Here is a 23,168-nt window from a genome sequence, read left to right as displayed (position 1 = left end):
GATGTGCCTTTCTTGTACAGTTGTTTGTTTTCTCTATATGCTCCTTCACCTTGAAAATTGCTCACAGCATCATTGTCATTTGAAACTAATCTAATAATACATGTATATGTTAAGAGGATCCTCTTTAACAGCTGTCTCCATTTTAAGCACAACTAATTGGGAAAGATCATGAATAATGTTGCCAGTCAGAAAGCAGTCTGTTAACAGTGCTCCACATTGCCATGGTGCCAGATTGGTTTTATGTACTCAGTGTTGAGAAGACAGCTGTGAGGATTGCTGATTTTTTTTTTTTGAGTTAGTATTTCTTTTTAAGGAAAGTTAATTTTCCCAAGGCTTAAGTACCTTTAAAGTACAGTGTTCAAAAAGCATTTACTGTACTGAATGCAAGAGCAAATACACCCTGTGTTCTTTTATGTTCTTTTCGAAAGTTTTAAAGAAATTATTCTAGAATTCGACATATTGAAAAACATTATCTTGATTATTCGTTTAGTAAAGAATCAGACTTTACTATAGTTGTTCTTAATATAATGGAAAGGATAATACTATTATAAATAATAATAGTGTTACTTTTTAACAGTTTTTGAGATTATAACATTTCTCTCTCTCTCTCTCTCTCTCTCTCTCTCTCTCTCTCTCTCTCTCTCTGTCTGTCTAAACGTATAGCTGATGTCGGATGATAACATTGCTATCTACTTTGCTCCTGTATTATATTTTTTAATAATTGGTGTTTTTACTCAATAACATTGCATTTCTCTTAGTTCAAAATATTTAAAATAAGAAAAGAGAATTTGCACATATTTGGATATGCATTTCTTAGTGTTTCAAATTTTAATTGCTATAGAGGAATTTTAATCTAGTACCTGGATTCCCTGGCAGAAGATCACATCCAAAGACTGTCTAGGTCTATGTGATCCAATTGGAATGACACATCTTTAATTCATCTGACTGAGAAACAGACTTACCACTTAGTACATACCTTATTCCCAAAGAATGAACATAAAGTAAATTTGTAGAAGAAAGCAACCATGTTTGAAAGTAACTTCTAATTTATGGGAAGATAAAATAATATATCAAATAAAGATTTGACAGGATAGAATTTGATCTACTCTCACCTGAACAACACAGGAACAAAGCTATTTAAGGGATACATACACAAGGAGAGACTTGGGTCAATGAGGAGTCAGTATAGTGAGTGCAGTACGGTAGATCTGAGTTCATTTTTGGGATCATACAGTTCAATGAGAAACAGCAGAAGCAGCTGAAGCCAGAAAATAAGAAGCCAAAAGATTATGACAAATTGCAGGAGTTAGTTTGAGGCCAAGCAGAACAATATAGAAAGAAGCTGAGAGAAACCAGATTGAGTCATTCAGCTTGGAGAGCAGTTTGTGCCAGAACAACTGACTTGAACCAGTCAGGCAGAGATCAGAAAGAACTAGAAATGATGAGCCTATTCAGCAGTAAGCCTCAGAGGTGAGAATTACATTTGGCAAGTAAAAGATACCTTTACACATTGCTGTAATAAGAACAAGTTATTTCTATATTTACTTTCATTTCTAGTTGTTTATTACTGCAACTGGTTGTAATGTATAGAATATCTGTAATCAATTTTTAAGAGTTAATTTTTTACTTTTTTAATGTTTTTATGAAAAGTGGATATAAAGGTAATTTTTAAAGAACATATATTTTACAAATAAATACCTTATAGCATTTTAATTTCCCCATTTAATCTTAAAACACACAGCATACACAATGAATAAAGATAATGACAGATAAAATGTTACTTTTATTAATAGCACAAACGGATATGCTATCAATGTTGTTTTAGTCAGATTAGAAAATTTTTGTATTCTTGTCAATTCTTTATGTGTGTTATAGACTTACATTGTCCTTTTTTTACATTTGCAAAACATATTTAAACGTTTATTAACATATATCTTCTTGAAGTAGTAAGCATGCAATGCCATATAATTTGCATACAGCATGACATTGAACAGTGACATCTATTCATGATGCAAAATAGAAATGCTATAATTGTTGAACACCAAATTAACATTCTATTCTTCTGCTTTATCTCGCTGATCAACATTCTTCTTTCTACTTCTCTGAAGTTGACCCATTATCTTTGAGATAAGAAGGTTATTCACAGGCACTTGGATTTAGCTCCAAAGGAAAGGTAGTAGGTTGTAGAACCTTTGAGACACAGTACCTAGGAGGCAAAAATTAGATCCATCGATGAAAGTTCTCTAACATTATCCCTACCTCTGTTTATCCCATCTAACTCTCTGCTACCAGGTATATCTAGCACGGGATGAAATCTTTCACACATTCCTACTGGCACAAAAGTACTCCATCATGTTTTCTCTTCTACAATGGTCTGAACCCTTGTAAAATGTGAACCAAGAGAGAAGGTCTCTCTTTTAAATGTCTTCTACGAAGTACTTAATCTTAGGTATAAGAAAAGTAACTACTGCATTCTTATGTAACTGGGGCCCTGTGTTACCTGATGATTATTTGTTTCAGTTTCAACAGTACCTTCAAGTTTTATTCACATTACAACATACTGCAAAATATATATACTTTCTATGGTCATTTGATATTTAACCATGGATGTCTTATATACATTTTCTATCATTGCAATAATATACCCTGAGAAAAGCAACTTGAGAATAAAAGGTTTATTTTGCCTCACTGTGCAAGGATTTATCAAGTAATGACTAGGAAGTCATGGTAGCAGATGCTTATTATAGCATCTAGAAACAGGAAGCAGACAGCAGTGTGTACTCATGTACAACTCCTTTTACCTTGTAATTTTGTCTATGATCACAGCTCATGGAGTGCTCCTAACCATAAGTGACAGCTCTAGGCATCTCAGTTAATCAAACTAGATAATCTCCCATATGCATGGCACATGCAGAGCTGAGCGTTTTACATCTTCATCTGAAGGCTGCTAGCAGAATACTGACTTCTAGGTGGCTAGGAGTAGGGTGTTAAAGCCTACACCCATAGTGATACACCTACTCCAACAAGGTCACACCTCCAAATAGTGCCACTTTCTGGGCCAAGCATATACAAACCATCACAGTCAGAGTCTCATCTAAAATTCAACATGATCCCTTAACTGTAAGATTATTAATTTCTTATAATGCACAGTGGCATGGACAAATATTTATATTCCAAATAAAAATACTAGGATACCAAGGGATGATAAAATGATATAAAGCCTGAAATCCAGTGTGTAAAATGTGAAATTCATTCTCTCTATGTATATTATCTGTTTCCTATAATAAAGGCCTTTAATCACCAAAGTCTGAATATTTCACCCCATCCAGCCTTCCATGTATTGTATATGTAGTCTTTCACTTGGGTCAGTGGTGAGTTTTTTGTACACATTATCTATGTTTTACTAAGGCCATTTCCTTCAGGTTTAGACAGTCTCTCAAGGGCATATGTGTAAGTGGAGGAACATGGCAGGGTATAATTCACATCTTAATTAAAAACAAAGACAGATGTCAGCAGACTCATACATGATTATTCACAAGCAAAAAGTCAGCCAAAGTTAATTCTGCATGTACTCCTCACGTTTTCTTTTCTTTTCTTTTTTTTTTTTTTTTTTTTATCTGTACATGCCAAAGTTGTCTCAGCTTTTAGCACAGAAAGACTGTGCCTATCTTCAGGGTTCTCTTAGGATTTATGGACCTTACCTGTCATCAGTACATGAATCCTAACATTCCTGCCTTGTCTTAGGTTGACACACTTTTTTGTTGTTGTTTACATCAATAAAAGGCACTTTATCAGCCATGGAACAGAAAGTTGTGCCTGTCTTAGCTTGCCATCTGAAAACACAGCTCTTAACCATCATTGGTGTGTGAATAATCTTGTATTTGTGGCCTGTCTTAGGTTGAAAAGGTTTTCTAAAGGTTCTTACCCATCACTGACAACCAACTTCTGCTAAAGAAGATAGTGGAGCTTGAACTTAAGTAACTCTGTAAAATCTTTGACAATTACTTTCCAAAGAACAGGTAACAGACATGCCATAGAAAGGACCATAAAGCCAAGTCCTGCTATGCCCAGTAAGAGAGATGTAAATGGGGACCATGAAGGATAAATGGCATGTAACTTTTTCAGATTATCATTAGCTTTTCAGTGCTAGCAGTATCAAAAGCACAGAGGCTTTGTATTTCTTAAACTTAAAAACTTGGTATGCAGGGCTAACAAATCCAAAGAAGTAGTTTTATACCACACACCTGTAAGGTGCCATTTTACTCTGGTCCAATTATACTGCTTCTCATTATACATTTTTGGAACAATACAAATCCGTTGATCTTAAGCATAACATTCCAAATGGCTTCTGACTTTGATTTCTTGTACCTCATCTCCCATGATCTGCACTACGTTATTATAATGTGTCAATTCTTTGTCCTAGCTGTCTATCCAAATCCTCTTGTGTGTCCACGGCATGACATTGGTTACATTTTCTTCAAGACGATTAACAAAACTACCTGTTCATACTTATTGTGCCAAAGCTAATGGAAATGAAGAAGCACTGTCTATAGGTGTTGTGAAAGCAATAACACCAGCAATGATGTGCCCAACCATATGTATGCTCCTTGCCAGAGTGTGATTGAATTCTTTCAATGTTTGTAAGCCTTTTCCAGAATACTAGGGTTCAGATAAATTCACAGGAATCATAATAAAGGCTGGTTGATATATTACCATTACAGATTGACCACCACAGAGTGTAGAAACATAATTGGACAAAAGGCAGTTAAAACAAGGAACATTGAACTCATTATCAAAGCCAGTAACAAACATAACATTCCCAATTATTAAAAGATTGGGTGGAGTCAGACATGATGTTACTTTTACCTTAACCGCAGAATCTGTTCCAATTTTATCTACAGCAAATATATCAAACTAACTTCCAGTATTTAAGTGTGTCTCTGAAAATGTCCAGCACCAGCTCTCCAAATAACCACTGTCATTTCCTTTTGTCTCATATTGGATTGATTTCTTGTCCAGTCCATTTTTGAGTCAGAATAACTGGTCAATTTAAAGGAAAGAGGAGGGTCAGTATAACAACTTCTCCATTTGTTTGGTTTTTTGAAGGCAGGTTCCACATTCTCTTGTTTTCTGTCCTACAAGGTCTCAAAGCCTGAGGCAAGGCAGCTTTTCTAGTCTGGAATGTAGGCATTCCCATCTTAATGCTTTGCACTATAGTCTGAGAGATATTCTTCTTCCAAGTCTGAGGGGGCCACAGAAACACATCCAGCATTGCTACTATTTCTAATAAAACAAATAGATCTGACCTGTAGCAGTGTAATTCACCAATTTGGAATACTTTTTCTGCTATTAGTTATTTTCTTTATTTACATTTCAAATTTTATCCCCTTTCCTCATTTTCCTTCCAACCCCTCTATCCCATCCACCCTCCCCATGCTCACCAACCCACCCCCTCCTGCTTCTCTGTCCTGGCTTTCCCCTACACTGGGGCATCGAGCCTTCACAGGGCCGAGGGCTCTCCTATCATTGATGTCTCACAAGGCCATCCTCTACTACATATGGGGCTTGAGTCCCTCCTTGTGTACCCTTTGGTGAATTGAAATACTTTTTACTCTCAGAACAAGGTAGCAAAGGTGGGACAGAAATACATGCCTGTTGCAGTAAATTTCCAACCCAAATAAGCCCAGGCAATGCAAACATAACTCAATTAAGATGAATACATGCTGTGTGCCTAGATTGGGCAGATCTAGCACTACACTACATTCTTCCACATCTATGAAACCCATTATATCTTGTGGTTTCTCCAGGTCAGGTGCTTCTGCTCCACTTTCCTTCTTCCTCCTTCCCCATCATCCTCTCTTTCTCCTTTTGTCCCAAAACCTTCAGCTCCACCTTTCCCTTTTTCTCTACCCAATCACTGGCTCTAGACTCTATTTATAAATTAAGATCTGAAGAAGGTTTACAGGAAATCACCTGAGTGCTGACTCATTTTTGGTTTGCAGCCCCTCACAGAAGAACACAATTAATGTCAAATGCAATTAGCCCCAGAGCTATCCACAACACATGTTCAATACAACTTTCCCATCACCATTGTCAGAGCAAATAGCAAGATTACATTCAGCATCATTCTCTGTCCCAGCATCAGTGTGTCTCAACATTCACTCAGGCAGCCACCATGCTAGTTTAGCATCCAAAAAAACAAACATGTTCTTTTCCCCATATTAATACCAGATCTGGACTGTGCCATATGGAAGTAAGTGGATCCTTTCATTTCACCTGGTCATAGGTGTGGTAAGTTGTAGGATGTCATAGACACTCAGCAGCAGAGAGTCCCTTGGCATCTAAAGTCAAAACAACATTTTGTGGTAAAGGAAAATACAACTCCCCATTTTTAATATTTTGCAATTGATATTTTAGAGCTCCTTGAGCTCATTCCATAATTCCCCATAGATGAGAACATGAGAAATTATGTATATCATAGAGATTGCAACTTATATTTTATAGACTTAACTAATATTTAATTCATATTTTAAAAGAGACAATATTTAATATAATTTTATCTAAAGTATGTAATTAATATTTAAAGCATGCAATTAATTATTATGTACAATAAGTACATAAATGTATGTGTTATATATTACATGTATATAATTTTATTTAAAGTATATAATTAATCTTTAATGCATATGATTCATATTTACTTTATATAGTATTTATTAACATCATAGTCAATGTATATAAATTATAACTCTTATAATTTATATTTAATATGGATGATTTATATTTATATACATACATGTGCAAATATGTATGTAGCTATAACAGAAATGCTTCAATGTTTATAGTTTCTAACTTGTATAATATATGTTAGTTTATATAATTTAAATGTGGGGTCAACTGCTGGATTGGATCAAAACAAGCAGGTGTATTTATCTGGAGTCCATTTGACCTATGACAAACGGGTCCAAGTCTTAGAACTCTTGATTGCCTGAAGCTTATGTAAACTTTAGTTTACAAAAGGATGTAAATTAGTATTTACCATGATATTGAAATCCATATTTTTAGAAAATTTGTTGGCAGGTGTCAGTTAGACTACAGGAGTAAACTCATGCCTTTGAGACCTAGTAAAAGCTATAGGTTTACAGCTATAAATACACAGATTGAACAGAGATGTTTTTAGCATATTGGGAAGCACATTCAAGTTTATATTCAGAAAACAACCAAAGGAAAATTAAGATTTTTAGCCTGGCAACGAATTGTAAACTGCCAGTGTTCCATTAGCTTTCAGAACTTCACTGATCAATGTTAAAACCTGAACTTTGAAATACCAATAATGTGTGTATGTGTGTTGGGGGGGATATGAAACAATTCTTATTTTTAAAAAATCATTTCTTACATGTCTATAAATTGCATTTATATAACATAAAAGAACTTTGTAGTCCTTCCAACATTTATAACTTGTATTACCGACTCTGTGCATCTTTCCTTGCATTTAGTATCTTTAAACATTTTTCATATGAATCATTTCTCATTTCTGCATCATCATCTTCAAAGTACTTTTACATCATCTAGCCTTCATCACTTGTTTTTTCCATAAATATTTTTTCTTTAGATCTTAACCTGCTGCTTTGGAACATAATTCACCTGTGCTGGAGAAGATCTTTGCTCCCTCCACAGTTACCCAGTAAAGGAGGAGCATGGAAGGGGGACGGGAGACTACTGGCTGCTGCTTAGGCACTACTTTCTTTAGCTTTTGGCAAAGTGTCCTCTCCATGCAGTATATTTCAATGATGGTCTTTCCTCCTGTGTCTCCTGCCCACATCCCCACTTTCTCAGTACTGAGGATACAGGAGGATGCTGTTGTTTTCTGAGTTAGAACTGCTAAGGATATGAATCCCAGCTTTCATGCTTGTAATACACACACTAAAAAATTGTGCCGACTAAGAGATGTCCCCAGCCCTAGAGTTTTGTTAAAAGCACAAAGAAGAATTGGTAGTCATATTCCAAGAGAAGAATTATACTTTCTGGCTGAGTACTTCTTTCCCTCTAACTTTGTCAAATAGTGAATGAAAAGTAGTGGGAGATACTAGAATACCATGGTTGGATTTATCTCTCCTTCCCTGAGTGAGTAACTTTTCACACTCTGGCAGGCTGGAAAGCAAATGACCTACATTTTATAATTCCTGAGATTTTAAGTAGCAGGAAGCATCTTGAAATGATCTTAATTGGTTGGAAATTGGATTAACTTCACTTTTGGTATATTCTTAGAAAATAAGAAATCTTCATTCTCATGTTAGATTATGGATTGAATGAGCTGGGTTTTTTAACTTCAAACATCTACTAAGTTTAGTTACTTAAAAGTTAATTTTGACTATTTGAAGACATTAACACTATTTAGCAGGGATTATAAAAATATTTTAAAATTAAAAATAAAAAGATAGATAATAAAATCATGAGCAGGGGAAATAAACTGAAAAGACATTTTTCAAAAGAAATAGATTGCTCACTGATCATTTCAAAATGCTATATAATTTTTGTCTTTGAAAAAGCAAATAAAAACTATGTTAAGATTCCAACTTGCTTCATTCAGAGTGATTATCATCAAAACACTGACATAAACAAAAGAGGCCACTAATAGGGAAGGACAGGAGGAAAAGACATAACCTAGGTAAAGCAAATCTTTACCTAGGTTATGTGTGTAAATCTTACAGAATGTCCATCAGAGTGCTGCAGAGGAAGATGTAAATCAATTTTTACTGGGACACTGTTGATAGTATACACAATAAGGACGCTAAGAAGAAGTCTATGAACAGAGACAAAGTTTGGAGCTGAGACAAAAGGATGGACCATCTAAAGACTGTCATATCCAGGGATCCATCCCATAATTAGCCCCCAAACGATGACACCATTGCATACATTAGCAAGTGTTTGCTGAAAGGACCCAGATATAGCTGTCTCTTGTGAGACTAGGCTGGGGCCTAGCAAACACATAAGTGGATGCTCACAGTCAGCTATTGGATGGATCACAGGGCCTCCAATGGAAAAGCTAGAGAAAGCATCCAAGGAGCTAAAGAGATCTACAACCCTGTAGGTGCAACAACATTATGAACTAACCAGTACCCCGGAGCTCTTGACTCTAGCTGCATATGTATCAAAAGATGGCCTAGGTGGCCATCACTGGAAAGAGAGGCCCATTGGACTTGCAAAGTTTATATGCCCCAGTACAGGGGAACACCAGGGCCAAAAAGTGGGAATGGGTGGGTAGGGGAGTTGGGGGAGGGTATGGGGGACTTTTGGGATAGCATTGGAAATGTAATTGAGGAAAATACGTAATAAAAAATTATTTTAAAAAAAAGAAGTCTATCAACAGATTAACGTAAGGGAAACATAGTATATACATACCCAGTTTAGCCACAAGGTAGAACTAATGGATTTTCCATTTATTGAAGATGGATATAATCAGAGATTCTTATTTTAAACTAATTAAGTCAAACTGAGAAAAGCAGATACTGCAGTTTTGAACACATGAAGTCTTTTGGATTAAAAAAAATCAGTATATATATATTATATATATGCATATGTACATATATATTGAATACTTTTTATTCAATAGACATCATTTGAGCTGCAATATCTGTTTTCTGTATATACATAAATATATAAAACAGGAAAATGTTACCTCTTATGATAGTTACAACGTATTCTATGAGGCCAAACTATTCTCAACTTTTCAAAATTATGAATTAGCTTTCATTTCATTTTCCATAAAATAAGGCCATGAAGCATATATTGGCTAGTTACCTTGTTGGCATCTATGTGTTCAAGATATAGTGTTAGTGTGCTTTTAGTATGACAAATCTTGTCAACTCAATGTAGTTTTGATTTTCCAACTTTTAATTTCAGGACTATATTGCAATGAAATACATTATTTATTTTCCTAGTGATAAAAAATATGGTGTATTTTATGAAGAGTACAGGAGAAAAAGTCATAAAATTGTACAAAGATTTACATGTTCTATTTCATTTCTTAACTTGGTTATTTATTTAGTTTTTTACTTTTTGTTTAAAAGAACTTTTCTCATACCACATAAAGTATTTGAAATATGTAATCATTTAATACACACTGCAAATGTTATGTAAATCATTTGTATTCACATGATTTGTTAAAATGAATTGCAAATTAGTTTTATAAGAAACAAAATATTTAAATCTCCAGGCATATTTATTAACTACTTAAAAAATCTTTGATTTTCAATATAATTACTCATATACTTATATGAAATTGTCTTCTGTTTATATCTGATGTTATAACTAATTTTTAAAAATTTAACATAGGTCCATTTATAATTACAATATACATATATAAACTCCTAAAATTTGTACTATATCATAACCTATGAAATAAAACTATTACAGATAGATAGATAAACTAATAGATGTTCAACAATCAAAAGTATGAGTAAAGAAAATTCCTAAAATTAATTGACTTTCTTTTAAACTTCTATACCAAATTATATAAACATCTAAAAATATCATTTGATGAAACATTCTTCATTAATATATTAGAATACCGGGGAGTTAATTATACCATTATTAAAATATGTTGAAAAGGCCTATTATTTATACATTAAAAATCTTTTATATAACTTTGTTAACTTAGACTGAAAAAATTACATGATAGAATCATGAATAGCTTTATTCTGTTTAAGTGCCCTTCTAATTTCAATACAATATGTATTCTGACACATTAGAAGTTTTTTATCAGTCATTAATTTTAATCCATTGATTATAATTTGTGCTGCCCATATGGGCATGGATGTTGCTTCAACCATGGAGGCTTGAACCCCTCCTCTCTAGGAGATATTAATTGTAAAAATTCTTCAGCTACAAAAGATACCTCAATGTCCATTCTCTTAGCCAGTCTAGGCTACGTATAGATATACCAGGACAGTCACAACTCCTGTGTAATTGCAAGTTTATGTTCAGAATACCATAATTCATAGCACTCCTCTTCCTCATCTAGCCTATGAAGTTCCTTGAAGATGTCAATATGTGGTGAAGAAGGTTACATAGATGGCTTACTTGTGGCTGGGCACCAATAGTCACATATTCTTAATACTTTGAACAGTTACTGATTTCTGCATTAATTATCACTCCCTGCTTAAAAGACACATCTCTAACAATGGTTGAGGGTATCAGACATCTAGTCATAAAATCATAAATATTTGAAAGCAGCTTAATGTTACTGCTTAGCAAAATAATTTCTTTCTTTGAACTTTTGGTTTCCTTAACCATGATTTTTGAACATGCTTGTATTATAATACTATTTTTCAGAAAGTAAGAGTGACTAAATGATTATCTCAGGGTCAGGCACCAGTTACTTTCATATAATTTATTGGTTAGGGAAGCCACAGTGTCTCCCAATTCTGTATATCCTATTGCTTCTTTTTTTTATGATGAAAAAACTAGATGCTAATGTCCTATTGCAGAATATTCTGTAAACTGTAGTTTCAAGAGGTTGCAGGAACCTCTCTCCTGTTTATATTTCTTTTTATTTATTTTTTATCAAATAATTATTTTATTTATGTAAATCCCAAATGTTACCTTCTCTGATGCTCCATTCACAGAGTTCTTCCTCCCATTCCCCCTCCCATTTGCCTCTGAGAGAGTGGCCCCCATATCCACTCATATTTTGGGCATGACGTCTCTATAGGAATAGGCAGACCCTTTTCCACCGAGGCCAGACAAGGCAGCCCCCCTGCGACGTAATGTGCTTGGGGCCTCAGATAAGCCTGTGTATGTTGTTTAGTTGGTGGCTCAATCTCTGGGATTTCCCACGGGTCCAGAATACTTGACATTGTTGATCTTCCTATGGTGATCTCATCCTTCCCCTAATTCTTCAATAGGGGGCCCTACCTCAGTCCAAAGCTTTGCTGTGAGTATCTCTATCTGTATGTATAGAGCTCCTCAGAGGATAACCCCACCAGGCTACTATCTGAAACCACAACATACCATCAGTAATAGTGTCAGGGATTGGGTATCAGCCCATGGGATGGATACCAAGTTGGGCTGACCATTGCTCATTCAGTCTCTGTTCCATATTTGTACCTGAATTTCTTTTAAAGAGGACTAGGGGTCATGATTGACTACTGAAGTTAGTCTTCTCAGTTTCCATATCCCCACTGTTGGTCATTTTGGCTGAGATCACCCACGTTGTATTCTAGGATCCACTCCCATCCCAGTTCTCTGAGACTTCCTAGAGGTTCCCCAACCCACAGCAGCTGCATATTTCCATTCATTCTCCTGGCTCTCTGGGCATCTCTCCTGACTCCCCTCATACCTGATCCTGCCCCCCTTTCTCCTCCCCACTCTCCTACCCAGGTTCCTTTCTCCCACACTCTGCCTCCTGTGATTATTTTTTCTCCCTTATAAGTGAGATTAAACATCCTCACATGGCCGTCTTCTTGTTTAACTTCTTAAGGTCTATGGGCTGTATTATGGGCAATCTGTACTTTTGGGGTTATATTCACCAATCACTGAGTATATACAATACATGTCTTTTGGGGTCTGGATTATCTCACTCAGGATGACACTAGATACCTATTTCCATTCATTTGCCTGAAAAATTCCTGATGTCCTCATTTTAATAGCTGAATAGTGTTCCAATGCAAAAATGAATCACATTCTCGCTACTCACTCTTCAGTTGAGGGACATCTGTGTTGCTTCTAGATTCTGGCTATTATTAATAAGGCTTCTATGAACATAGTGAAGTTTTTTTTTTTTTTAATCGTAGCTAATCTGATTGGTTGTAATATCAGGATATTTTTGATTTGCATTTCCTTGATGACTAAAAATTTTAAACATTTTTTAAAAATGCTGTTCTGCAATCAGAGATTCCTCAGTTGAGATTTCTCTGTTTAGTTCTTTATACCATTTTTTAATAGGGTAATTTTTTTTGAGTCTAACTTCTTGAGTTCTTTTAGATGTTGGATATTAGCGTTCTGTCAGATGTAAGGTAAGTAAAGATCATTTCCCAAACAATAAAAAAAATATTCTGGAGGTATCACCATCCCTAATCATAATCTATGTTAAGACCAACAAGAATAAAAATGATATGGTATTGGTACAGAGACAGACAGGTTGATCAATGGGATAGCATAGAAGGCCCAGAAATAAACTAAAATACCTATCTATTTTTGACTGGATTTTTGTTAAGGGTGTCAAAACCATACATTGGAAAAAAACATACAGTGGAAAAAAGAAAAGATCTTTAGCAAATGATGCTGGTCATATTGGCAGTGTGCATGTAGAAGAATGAAAATAGATCCATATATTTATGTCTTTGTCATCTGCTGTGAGACAGTCTTTTAAATATGATGGAAAAATCTTCACTTATAAAACCTCAACCATATAACCTTCTAAATAGGTGAAATGTGATGGAGACATCAATTCACATACCAAAGCGAATGGGAGAAATCTCTTAAGTCCTATGCCAGATGAAGATGAATTATAAACAAGTATTGAGAGACAAAAGTCAAGGTAAGATCCTATGATGGTTTGCCCAATCACATAGTTTGTCCTAAATATGTGTCAACATCTAGTGTATTAATGGGGTCCCAAGAGAAGGTCAAATTATCCAGGTCACAGGGGTACACAGCCAAGTCAACCAATGTACACTTTATTCAAAGTTTCAACTACTTTTAAAGGCAAAGAAGAGTAAAGATTTCCCATAGTTTCTAGTTCTCACCAGCTGCTGTTTCTCTAGCAATAGCTTATCTTGGTTCAAAGTGACCCAAGGCTTCTTACAGACTGAGAAATCTGTCAGCAGTCCAACTCTTAGATGAATTGTCTAATTAAACTATACACAAAGTTACTTTCTCATGGGAAAAGGATCCTGAAGGCCACTTCCTCAGACATGCAAGTTGATTGGCAAAACACCAGAATTCTCTGCTTGAGAAAGTATGCCTCCTTGGTTTCTCAGTATGCTGAGGTTGACAGAAGCATCCCAGGGTTCCTCACAGCTAACAAGTGGAATCAGTGTCCTCATGGAAGGAGTCTTTTCATGCCATTTCTCTACATCTATGTGCATATAACAGTACCAGAAGGACCCAATAAATTTGATTTTCACACACACACACATATATATGTGTGTGTGTGTATGTGTATTGTGTGCACATATGTCTATTATAATTACATATAAAAAAGAAGCATTACATTTGATGAGTGAGGAAAAAAGAGAATGAGAGGGAGAGAAGGGGTTGAACTGAGGCAAACATCCTAACTTCAGTCACAATAGACATGTTTCTGATTTTATTGTATTTTGAGGTATTACTTTATTTTTATTAGGTGTGCATATGCATGTACATTATGCTCAGGATTAATGCACACCAAAGCCACATAATGACATTGGATCCACTGGAACTTGAGTTCTGGTTACTTGTGAGCTTCAGTGTAGGTTTTGGAAACTTGACCTGGATTTTTGGAAGAGCAACCAGTGCCTTTAACCTCTTACAAATCTCTCAGCTCAATTTTGTTATTTTTAAGTTGATATTTTATTTGCCATACTTTAGTTTTTGGAACTTAATAACTATGAAAAATTATTATTGTTGGTCAATTAATATCACGAGAAGTAGAAGTATTTAAAAATTCCACATTAAATATTACTATAAATTAGAATTTTAATTATAAATGTAATACTTAAATATCTTTCCAAAGAATATACTTTCTCTGTAGAAAATGGTTTAATTATAATAATGTTCCAACCTTTCTTACTTTCAGAGAGAAGAAATAGTTTCTCTACAAAGATATTTTGTTATGACATTTTCACCTCTGTTTTTACCATGGTAATTGCTTTTCACCTAATACCATAATTTACACTGAATACTCTGTCATTTCCTATAATGCAATTATGGCATACTTTATCTATGGTAATTTTTTTCATATGCTACCTCTAGCCTTTGTAACTATAGTGATTATGATATATATATATATGCGATATGATGTATATATATATATAATATTTTCTTGGAGTTATGGTGATGTTACTTCTAGTTAATAGTGATTATGCTTCCTTTCATAAACTTTTTCATATTATATAAAAATAGTTTTGTAATTCTTATGAATATGCAAAAATCAGTCTATCTCATTAAAGAACGTTTGATTGTGACATGTATTATATAAACGTTATTACTGTGTAATCACAACTTTTGTGTAGAAACATAATTTCCTACATATTAATTTATTATAGAGTTTGATGTACTGAATATATGCTAAAATTAGCTCAATCTTTACAATTATACTTCTATATATGTTTCAGGGCTGGCCATTTGGTATTAGACAACAACTTGGTATGCTTTTTCCTGTGAAAGATTAGTTCTTTTGCTATCAGTACTCTTTACTCATGTGTGGCTTTTTTGTTTGCTTGTTTAGGGTGGGAGCTTGAATAGGTATAATAAAAATTAATAAGACAAGCCATGAATTTTAAAGAGAGGTAGGAGATATATGGTAGCGTTTGGTGTTCGAAAGGAAGGGGAACATGATAGGTATCTATCAGGAAAATGCAAATAAAATTACTCTGAGATTTCATCTAATTCCTGTCAGACTGGCCAAGATCAATAGCACAAGCGACAGTCAGGCTGGTGAGGATGTGGAGCAAGTGTATCACTCACCCATTACTGATGAGAATGCAAACGTTGCGGGAGTGCATACAGCCATGTGAATCAATATGGCGGTTCCAACAGAAATAGAGGAGTTTATTTACCAGAAGAGCCAGCTAGACCACGTTTTGGCATATACCTAAAGGACGCTTCATTCTACCACAAGAACATGTTTTCAACCTTATTCACTAGAACTATGCTCATAAGAGCTAAAAATTGGAAACAAGCTAGTTGTTTACCTCAATGGTGAAATAGGTAAAGAATATGTGATACATTTACACAATGAAGTATTACAGCTGCTAAAAATAAAAATGACATCAGAAAACTTACACGTAAATGGATGGAACTAGAAAAGGAATCATTCTGAGTGAGGTAATCCAGACACAGATATATAATTATATTATTTATCCATTTATATGGGGAATTTAGCAGTCAAATCAGTATTAAACAAGGTATAATTCATAGAACCACAGAAGTTAAGTATAGACAAGTGCTTTGCTCAACCATCATTAGAGAAGTTACCTCCTGCAGTAGATAGAAACAAATCTAGGTCCTCAGATCAGGGAACTGGGCAGAGACAGAGGTGAAGAGTGTAAGAGTCTGAGAGGATAGAGGACACTGAAAGAAATATTTGCTCTAAATCAATAAAGAAAAGCTCTTATGTACTCAAAGACTGAAGCAACAAGAACAAGGCCTGCATGGATCTACACAAGATTGTGTATGCATATATGTGTGTGTGTGTATATATATGTATATGCATATATATATATGTGTGTGTGTGTGTGTGTGTGTGTGTATAACCCATATATATGTTGTAGCTTATTTTAGTATTTTTATGAGAATCCTGAGTGTATAAATGAGTGGGTTTACAATTCTTATGCCTTCTCTTGTGGCTTATTTCCTTCTGTTGGTTTGCCTTTTCTAAACTCAATGTGATGGCTTTTGTTCTATGTTATTTTACTTTATTATGTTCTGTTGTTATCTTTTAGAAGCCTATTATTTCTCAATGAGAGACAGAAAGAGAGTGGATGGCATTGGAGAGAAGGAAGAGAGGAACTGGGAAAAGTATAGGTAGGAGAAACTAATCCATATAAATTTCATGAGAAAATAAATCTATTCTTAATAAAAGAAAAGTAATCTCAAGAGTAAAAGGAATAATTCTTAAATATGTTACTTTTTCATATTGTTCATATTTGTCAGCACTTACATTACAGAGTAAACATCGACAAAACCATGTATACACAGATGGTATTTTTTTCCAAAGTGTAAATACCCCATGATCTTTTATTATTTTATATTAGTATGTTTTAATTTTAAAGTACAAAATGAAACATAAAAATATATTTTCCCCATCATAAAATAGTTTTTCAAAATTAACTATTTGTATTAAAACTAAATTTTGAATATTTTTCTTATAGGGATTTTTGCAAAATTTAAAACGGGTTACATCATTTCTTTTACAAAATGGGTAGTCTGCTATCTGTGTTCTACTTTTATTTAAAGTTAAATATCAGAAGAACAATTCTTAGTTGGTGATATGACTCAGTTGGTAAAGTACTTAGCAAGCATGAGGCCTTGAAGTCAAACCCAAGCAAGCATTCATGTAAATGGCAGGTGCTGTAGTGCCTATCTATAACTTCAGAGCAAGAAAGGTAGAGACAGTTGAATCTCAGGGGCATGGTAACCAGTCAGTCTAAGTGGGATTCAGACAAAAACTAGTTATCAATATCTGAGCCCCACAGCTACGCATGTGCACTAGCACACTCTGTAAACCTGTGTACATCCACATGCCCCACAAACACACACATTCTTTTTTTTTTACTATGTTTACTGTTGTTTTTGACTCAAAATTAGTTCTTAAATGATTGTACCAAAATTATAAATATTAGTAATGAAACTAGATTTGAATTTTAAAGATTCAATGTTATCAATATTAGAATTTAACCAAGGAATTCTACTGTCTTTTCTTGAAATTTTAGATATTCTTTTCAATTAAATTTATTTTAAGTTGGTTAAATATATATTAATGCATTTTGATAGTCAAAATCCTAAGGTGTTTTGTGGTTCATGTTTTTGATGGTGATGATATTGTTAATACGTTTTCTCAGAATACAAGTGAATGACATAGTTTGATTCTCTTTTCTGAGGAAATATATTTGAGGACCCTCAATGGAAAAAAATGAAGTGAAGAGAATTGTATTTCCAGTGCCAACTTCAGTTATTCCATATAACTCTTTCTCTTTGTTTTTCATACTCTGTTGCTGGCAATAATGGAATGCTCACAGTTCAATCTCTTTTTATGACTGAATATTTGAAGCTCTGAATCCTCCCTATTTTAATGGAAATGCCAAGTTTCCATGGAATCTATCCACTGCCTTTCAGGTGCTATCAACTATTTTTCTGTTTCCTAACTTTTGATATTCTGCTCTAAGCTGCTTTTTAATCTCCTATGAAAATGGTACAAAAATGCCTTCCAACCCTTTATCTTCTTCTCAAGGCAGTACTCCCTTAACAACAAAACATATGTTTTGACTTGGATTTACAGACAAGAATAAAAGACCATAACCAAAAGGAAAAAAAAGAGAATATAATAGTATAAAAGTGAATCTTAGCTGTGTAACTTTTATTCATATCATGCTATGCATTCTTGTGCTGTCTGAATATTAATAAATAGTATGATAAGCTTTGCAAGATTTAAAAAGTTACTTTAAATGCATGGATTTAGTTCTGTGTTATCCAGTGTGTTCACAGCATGATTCTGATACTGAGAAAAAATTCAGCATTTGTCTTTATTCAAATATCTTAAAGTATTCTCAGTACTCTGAGTTAATAGTATGCTATAATAGAGTAGAGTCGAGTAGAGTAGAGTAGAGTAGAGTAGAGTAGAGTAGAGTAGAATAGAGTAGAGTCGAGTAGAGTAGAGTAGAGTAGAGTAGATTCAAGTAGAGTAGAGTAGAGTAGAGTAGAGTAGAGTAGAATAGAGTAGAGTAGAGTAAAGTAGAGTAGAGTAGAGTAGATTCAAGTAGAGTAGAGTAGAGTAGAGTAGAGTAGAGTAGAATAGAGTAGAGTCGAGTCAAGTAGAGTAGAGTAGAGTAGAGTAGAGTCGAGTCAAGTAGAGTAGAGTAGAGTAGATTCAAGTAGAATGGAGTAGAGTAGAGTAGAGTAGAGTAGAATAGAGTAGAGTCAAGTCAAGTAGAGTAGAGTAGAGTAGAGTAGAGTAGAGTAGAGTAGAGTAGAGTAGATTCAAGTAGAGTAGAGTAGAGTAGAGTAGAGTAGAGTAGAGTAGAGTAGAGTAGGTACTAGTTTCATCGCATATGTAGAGTAAAACCCAAACCTAAGATGGATTAGGTGTCTTTAATGATATGAAAGAGGGATGACCCCCATTGGACTGGATAGCTTTTGCTCCTACTAGTTACAATCTGAGTAACAATTCCAAAACAAAGTACCTGCATTTAGGTGAACAAATCATACTTTTTCTTGGATGACTCTTCCTATTTTAATAATTTCCGCCTAGCGCCTAAAACAAAATAACCCAGGAGTACCAGAATCCTTTAGGATTTGCTTGTGGTAAAATAATAAAATAAAATTCTTTGTAGAGCTTTATTTTTATTCTCGCTTTATTTCCTATGCCTTCTGAAGTGTTTAAGCTATGCAAGATTTAGCCAAATGTACCTGATGTTTGCCTGATGAACACAATTTCCTTTAATTCAATTTAAACTCTTAGAGAATCTAATTAACAGAAACAGGTATTTAAGAGAAGTTACTTCCATGGACTGTGTAGGAAAAATGTCTGCATGTAATCCTCACAGCAATATTGAGGCAGAGTATATTCCTTGTTTACATCTGCTACTCAGAATCCTGTCAGCAGTCTGGTGTGGTCCCATGATTAGTGTTCTGAGCTTAAGATGTGCTCTATCTAAATGTGCTGCTGGCAAGTCTATTACTTGCTAATTGGGTTGCCTGTCCTGGTCTCTGAGACATATTATACTCTCATTATCTGACACCAGGCTTTCATCTTCTGCATAGAAAGAACACAAGGATCACATGAAAACTCCCCATAGCTGTTCTTCTATGACCCTTTTACAAAATCTGCATACAAAAACAGAACACATAGTTCAAACACCCCGGTATTCTCAAGGTTTTTTCTTTTTCCTTTTTCTTTTCCCCCTGACATTTTGTTTTATTGTTTTATTTTTAATGTTTCTTGCTTGCTTGCTCTCATCATCTTATCAGAAGAGCTCCTCTGCCAGATTTACTGAATGCTACATATGGTTATATTATGCTATTTATTCCATATCATATTCTTCCTTTTATGTAAGCAAACAGGTGTGTCTCTAGTTACCTAATAGTGACTGTGGGAATTTACATAATACACCAACCATGCTTTACTTATCAACTAATTTATGATTGCATATCCTAGACTTTTGTATTAAAAATCAAGTGGTATTACTTATTTGTAAATGATTCTACAGTATAATTTGTCCCACTAGAGCCATTCTTCTGCTCCAGGTGGTATCTAATGAGGCATCGTCAGCTACGAGCTGAACCATGTTGGAATGCTCAGCTTGACCTCTGCACATGGTTCTCAAATTATGTGTTATTGAGTGGCAACGTAGCTTGCATTGCTGAGCAGAGATAGTTTTTCTTCCAATAGGTACTCCATGTAGCATAAGAATTCTATGATTAAGGATGCTTTTCTACTGAATAACCACAGAAGTTAGGCAGCACGATTGCTCAAATTCTGTTACTCCACCGTAACACAGAGTGGGCAAATATTCTAGGAATAGGATAACAATTTTCACTTATGGGTAAGGAAGTAGAAATTTTGGTTTTGATCTGAACTCCCAAAACAACTTTATAAAATCAAGCTATAAAGTATAGTGAAGCACATTGGATCAGGCAGAGATCAGATTGTCCAGTCAACAAGTAGAAATAAATCTGGTTTCCAAAGGTTTTGGAGGGACTTTTTTTTTTTTTTTTGCTTCAGTGTATCTATATAAAATATTGGCTCAATAAAATATGCTTGCTTATCAGAATTATATCTAAGAGACAAAAAAAGCTAAAAATTACATTTGAAAATACATATTTTCTGATTTTTTTTCTAAGTTGGCACTTCCCTGTCATTATAAAAGGTTGTCTTTTATGGAATCTAACTGATAATCAGGTTTAATAACTTGGGTTGTTACTACTAATTTTGCACTCGGTGGGATGTTCTGTTAGCAAAATGATCCAACCTGTTTCCCATCTGTTCTTTGGAAACATTCACAGGCTTTCCTTTGCTGAAGTCCAAATCATGGGATCGATAGAATTAGAAAAGAAACTTGTAAATTTACTTTAAAACACCACTTCAGAAATGTTTTGATGTCATATTAAAATAAGAGTTTCATGTTTGTTCTATTCAATGAACATTACATTATAAAATGATGTGCAACTGTAATTAATATGGGTTTTAACCCCCCCAAACACATGGTTATTAATATAGTGAATTTAGCACTGTGAGCCACTTTGCTGTTACTACTGTCAGGACTACTTACTCTGCATCACTTAGCCCTCAGATATCCACAGGAAGAATGTGGAACCTTTTGCTAAAACAAAGTAGCTGAGTCTGGTGGCTCTCATCCATGATCTTAGTATATATGAGATCAAAGCAGAATTTCTGAGAATTTGATATCTAATTAGGATATGCAATAACTTCCAGTTAGATTGAGTTAAAGAATAAGAATGTCTCAAAACAAAACAACAAAATAGAAAAAAAAAAGGAAAATAAACAAACAAAAGAACAAAACAAAATAAGAGAAAGTAAGGTAGATACTTGGAAAGAAATCCTGAAAATAATTTCCCAAGTCTTAATTATTTATATAACAAATCAAAGAAATAAACAAACCACGCAAAATTGCTGAAGTGTCTGTAACATGTACAAGTTTGAGGGACTGATTTTTTTTTTCAGTCAGTGTAATCCTTTGGATTTGTATTGTACGTATATCTGTAGTCACCTTTTTGTTTCTCTCCTGAGAAATTACCAGGATTGTGAATATTTTACATTCTGCATCTATTCACCTGAGGAAGAAGTTCAGGCCATAGATAAATTACCTTTGTTAAATACTGAAAAGTTTTCCATGTGGTAGTGTTACATTCCTTTCATCCCAGTACTTGGGAGACGTAGACAGGCAGATATCTATTTTTAAGGTTAGCTTGGACTACAGAGTGAGTTCTAGGACAGCGAGTGCTACATGGAAATCCTGTCTCAAAACAAAACAAATGAAAATATTTAAAGTTGAAAGTCTGTGATACGTATGAGTTGTCTGATCTTTCAAAACAACCGAAGTGCTTTATAAGGTAAGTTTTTTTTTATATTAAACTATTTTCTAAAAACATGTTGGGGAAACTGGGAAAGGGGATAATATTTGAAATGTAAATAAATAAAATAACCAATAAAAACAAAAATAAAAAACTGCTTTAACTGGTTTTGGTAGGATATAAAAATAATGAAATGTGAGCTTATTTAATAACTTAGTCATTAACTTACAGTATAACATATTTTACTATATCATTTTTAGATAATTATTGTGTATGAATAAGACCTTGATGTACTCTAAGAAAAATAGGTCTGTGAAGATAATCTCCATTATTAAATTTCTCATTTGTAATTCCTTATAAAGTAACTAAAAAAAGATTACCAAAAATGATCTGGTGAATGTTAAGAAGTGAGTAGACACAATGTAATTAAGAAATGCAAGTACTGTGCATTACTAGAGCATATATTTTAGTGCCAGCTCTCACTGTGTTAAAGGACGATCTTTTGAAATAGCAATCCGATCCAAGACTACATACTAGACACTGCCACCCCCTAAAGTGATTATATATAAAATAATTTATCAAGCTATAATTATAATCAGTCCATTCAACAAAATAATCAGTAGTACCCTCAATATTATTGTCAAAATCTTTATCCCTATAGATCTAAAGACACATTAAGATGAATGAGAAAAATTATAAATTTAGATGTGGAATTGTCTTATTTAGGGTTTCTATTTCTGTAAAGAGACACCATAATCATCTTATGAAGGAAAACATTTAGGCTGGCTTACAGTTTCAGAGTTTACTCCAATTTCATCATGGCAGGAAAGGCACACAGACAAGGATGTTACTGTAGAAGATATGATAGTTCTCCATCTTGATTCACAGGCAGCAGAAAGGGACAGTGCCACTGCGTGTGGCTTGAACATGTATGACATCACAAAGCCCACCTCCTCAGTGACACACTTCTTCCAACAAGGTCATATACCTCCTAATACTGACACTTCTTATGAGGCAAGCATTCAAACATGTGAGGCTATGGGTCTTATATTTTCAAACTACCACAAAAATCATTATACTTATTCAACAAAATTCAATCAACAGAGTATGTTGTAGTATAGAATAAATTTTAATATTATTTTCTTTATAGATAACCTATATTTCTAATTTCCCTCTATTTTCAGCTTATATTAAATACTCAAAATCACTAAAAT

At 34.2% G+C, this 23,168-nt stretch overlaps 1 long non-coding RNA gene across 1 annotated transcript; it reads right to left on the bottom strand.

The window, feature by feature from the left end:
• Positions 1-1,830: 1,830 nt before the first annotated feature.
• On the bottom strand, positions 1,831-22,829 carry LOC110309926 (uncharacterized). Its single transcript, XR_002379766.1, has 3 exons — positions 22,746-22,829; positions 6,277-6,341; positions 1,831-2,206 (listed from the first exon to the last, which is right to left on the bottom strand). It is a non-coding gene; the product is annotated as an uncharacterized LOC110309926 (long non-coding RNA).
• Positions 22,830-23,168: the final 339 nt, after the last annotated feature.

Source organism: Mus caroli, unplaced genomic scaffold, assembly GCF_978045245.1.
Source record: "Mus caroli unplaced genomic scaffold, Mus_caroli_1 scaffold_12, whole genome shotgun sequence".
NCBI classification, from domain to species: domain Eukaryota; kingdom Metazoa; phylum Chordata; class Mammalia; order Rodentia; family Muridae; genus Mus; species Mus caroli.
This window is presented reverse-complemented; position numbering and strand designations above follow the sequence as displayed.